Below are 4368 nucleotides of genomic sequence, written 5' to 3'. Positions count from 1 at the left end.
CAGCTGCAGCTCCCCAGCCTCCTCATATTTTCCTTGCTTTGAATGTGTTGCTGCAAGATTACTCATACTAGTCAAGGTATATGGATGTTCTGGTCCTAGTACTCTTTTATACAGATCCAGGACTTTCAGCTGCAGCTCCCCAGCCTCCTCATATTTTCCTTGCTTTGAATATGTTGATGCAACATGTGCCATGCTGACCAAGGTAGCTGGATGTTCTGGCCCCAGTACTCTGTTACGTAGATCCAGGACTTTCAGCTGCAGCTCCCCAGCCTCCTCATATTTTCCTTGATTTGAATATGTCAATGCAAGATTATTCATGCTGGCCAAGGTATTTGGATGTTCTGGCCCCAGTATTCTGTTACAAAGATCCAGGACTTTCAGCTGCAGCTCCCCAGCCTCCCCATATTTTCCTTGATGTAAATATGTCAATGCAAGATTATTCATGCTGGTCAAGGTATCTGGATGTTCTGGCCCCAGTACTCTGTTATGCAGATCCAGGACTTTCAGCTGCAGCTCCCCAGCCTCCTCATATTTTCCTTGATCTGAATATGTTAATGCAAGATTATTCATGCTACCCAAGGTATCTGGATGTTCTGGCCCCAGTACTCTTTGATCCAGATCCAGGACTTTCAGCTGCAGCTTCCCAGCCTCCTCATATTTTCCTTGATTTGAATATGTCAATGCAAGATTACTCATGCTGGTCAAGGTATTTGGATGTTCTGGCCCCTGCTTCTTTATTCTCATTTCTACAATTTTGTATTGAAAATACTCTGCATCTTTCCACATTCCATTTTTATCCAATACATAACTGAACCTGGAATATTCATCATCATCAAACACTTTTTCAAAGCTGTTTTCCTCCTGTGACTGGTAATTGGCTTTGATGTGTGGCACAAGAAGCCTGTTGAATGCAATGTTCTCAGCTGTCATCTCCTTTGTAATACAGTTCACAAGGATCAATTTTGATACTTGCATCATGCACTTCTTTTGAGATATTGACATTCTATCTCTACTCCATTGATGCATCAATGGGTGAATGGCATAAGTTCCTGCAGAGGTTGAGTGCTGCTTGATTAAAGAAAACGACGTAAGAACCCTAATTCCTTCATGAAAGAAGAATTGATTCCAAGACTGATCTTCTTCAAGCTGAAGCAATTTATTCATACATGTTTCAACTTCTTCTTTTAGTCCACCATGCAGTTCTTTGGAGAACTCAACAGCAGCCTTTCTAAAGGCAGCCTCAATGATATTCTCATGATGTAGAAATGCAGCTGTTTCCAGAATAAGAAGAGCAGCCTGAGCAGGTGCTCTACTATGCCCATCAGATTTTCTGTTTGCCCTTGATTCAATTTCATTGAATGACAAATCCCATGTTTCATAGACTGTACGATTGTACTGAGATGCACCCCTAAATGAAGGGTGGTTCATAAGCTTGTTCCTATGTCGAGAGAGATGCTCAAGGTAATTATCAATACTACAGAGACCAGCTTCAATGGAAGCTCCAGCTTGATCAACAGCTAGAGGCAAGCAGCAGAGCTCATTTACAATTTGTTGAGCTATGTTGTAAACATCTTCAGAATGGCCAGTTAGATGGCTGGCTTTCAGCAAGAGTGATATGGCTTCCTTTTCAGTCATCTGATTAACTTCAAGAGAATTTTCATAAGATGTAACCCGCCCAAGAGATCGATTTCTGCTAGTAACCAGAATATTGCCCTGAGAACCAGATGGGATAAATTTTTCTACTACTTCAGGTGCACCATCAGCATTGTCAAACACAAGCAGCCATCCACTCTGCAGAGATCCAATCCAGAGAAGAGCAGACTGAGAGGACATAGAAATACCAGCAGCTTTAGCATCAGAATGAGAACAAAGACCCTTTAAACCAAGAGCAATAGTATCTTCAGAAGATGCATCAATCCAGAAAACATGAGAGAATCTAGATGTACTTGTCAGAAAATCAAAAATATAGTATGTGAAGAGACTTACCTTTCAGCCATCTTTTCAACAAACTTCAAACAAATCTGTGTCTTGCCAATACCCCCCATACCATACAACAAAAAAGACTTCCTGCTTCTATCTACTTGATCTTGAGGTGAAAAGTGATCCATCAGCCTCTTGAGAACATCCTCACGGCCTGTAAATAAGGCACTTGAATTGGGTCTTTGGTGAACAAAGGGTAATTCATCTTGACCCCCACTGGCATGTTGATGAACCTCAATCTTGACAACAAAGTTTGATCAATATCTCAAACCATCAATGCTATTGTCACAGTACACACCTTTTGAGCAGCATAGAATGTTGTATCCTTTATAATGAAGTTGTGAGCTCCCGAGAATACATTCTAGGATTCCCAAAGACAAAGGATATGAGCCAAGGAATTTATTAAAGCATTATTAACACGCACTAGAGACGTTCCTCCCCCCGTAACCTCTGGCACCCTTGTAAATGTCGACCTAAATCTCGTCAGCATGCTATCTGCCAGCGTGGGAGTCATGGACTCCAACCTCAAACCGCTAGGGCGTGAGCCTTCGTAACGTGGGCGGTCTGCGCCCATGAGCCGGTCAAGCATTCCCTTGAACTTTCCTTTCAAACGATTTTCACGAGGGCGATTAGAATCAGACATCGTGGTTCAGAAGAGAGTTGTTGATGCTGTGCGGCGTCAATTTTCCGGATGGGTAAGGGATGGTTTCACAGAGTCAGCTGACGTTCCTCGACGATGTTGACGGGCTTGGGTTGCTCAACGTTTGTTTTGGTCGCGTTCTCTTTTTCCACTTGAAGTCGCGCATATAACCACCTCCAATGTTCCCCACGCGGCCTGCCTCGTTTTTCTAATGCTCGGACTATTGATATTGTGCGCATATAGTCACCTCCGAAGTTCCCCAACCCACGTTCGGGCGTCTTCCTCATTCTTTCTTTCCGTTTTGCAACGAGGAGAATGCATTGCGGGAATTCGCGGCTGACGCTTCACATGTATACATACATTGTCGCAAAAGGCGGCCTGCATTCAGCATGCGACAAAGTTCAATGGCTGTGGACTGGCGGGACGTACCTGAGATATCGCATTGGCATCTATCACGGATACCCTCTTAGGCTCTCCCTTCAATCCTAGGGCATCTGCAGAAGAGCTCGTCGCCCTCATCCGTCGTCGTCCTGAAGCTCGTACCCAGCCCAAACCACCTCTGAACAACTACCGCGCCCAATGGGATGCTCTCCGCTTTCCATTCACGACATCGTTACTCGGTAAACCCCACCACAACCCTGCGCCCTTGCAAGAGGGCGTGGCCACTAATGGGCAGGGGTGTTGATTAGCATCGAGGATTACGAGGGAGGTGGTCGCGATGTTGCTCAAGGGCGTGGGGTGTGCTTGCAGAGCGTTGGGCGGATGAAGAGGTTAGCTATATCCAACGCGATGGACGACACAGATGCGGACGATGTATCGACAGAGGACAGCGGTGTACAGTTCTCACTCCCAACCGCCCCGTTGAAGATACAGCTCAACCCCGCTTGAAATGGGTCGCTTAAGTGAGCAATGCTGGCCCCTCCAAACTATCTACCCTCTCGGACGAAGAGGTGCTCGAGCCGACGGCGGACAAACCTCTGAACCCACCAACCATTCAGGCTTTCTCGCCCACTCCCAAACGCGGGCGAATCATCCTGGGTTCTGGCACCCTGCTCACCCTCCTCACGCACCAAATACGCACTATCCACGCAGACCCCACGTTGGTGGACAAACTCATCCCGCAGGGTGTGCTAGATCTCATACCCAGCAAGACGGAACTCATCACTCGCGATGAAGTTCTCCCGGAATGGAGATAAAAGCCAGGAAGAAATGATGTATCTCGCTGTGGAAGGCGGTATGCTCCTTCTCTCTGTATTTGTCTTGTCATGAACTTACTCCCATTTAAAACAAGGCGATCCCTCTATATACGACCACTCCCCTGAAGAGGTACTCTTCTTCCGTGCACCCCCATCGCTTCAGATATCTCCTCCACCTGGGCCAGGCCGACGTTCAGTTGTATCACGCTCACGCGCCGCGGTGTAGCCGAGAGCGTGATTCTGTGCTGTGGGGAGGGAGGTACAGTACGCCAGGGGCAATACGTTGATCATTTTGACGGGTGTTGCGAGGCTGTTGATTCGCTTTTGGGTGTTTCTTCGTTGACTGGGTCACTCCTGCTCCTACGTCCAAGACTTCTACGTCTTCTACCACCACCACCACCACCACCACAGCAGCAGCAGCAGCCCCATACACACCAACTCGCTATCCCAATCACTATCATCAAACGCGCGTCAATGTCCGATCAACGCGTCACACACACGACACTTGGTCAACTATTCTACAGGCACCCGAGGCGGGGGGACCAGAGCGCC

The sequence above is a fragment of the Laccaria bicolor genome, genomic scaffold (assembly GCF_000143565.1).
Source record: "Laccaria bicolor S238N-H82 LACBIscaffold_242 genomic scaffold, whole genome shotgun sequence".
Classification (NCBI taxonomy): domain Eukaryota; kingdom Fungi; phylum Basidiomycota; class Agaricomycetes; order Agaricales; family Hydnangiaceae; genus Laccaria; species Laccaria bicolor.
Note: the sequence above shows the minus strand (reverse complement) of the source record.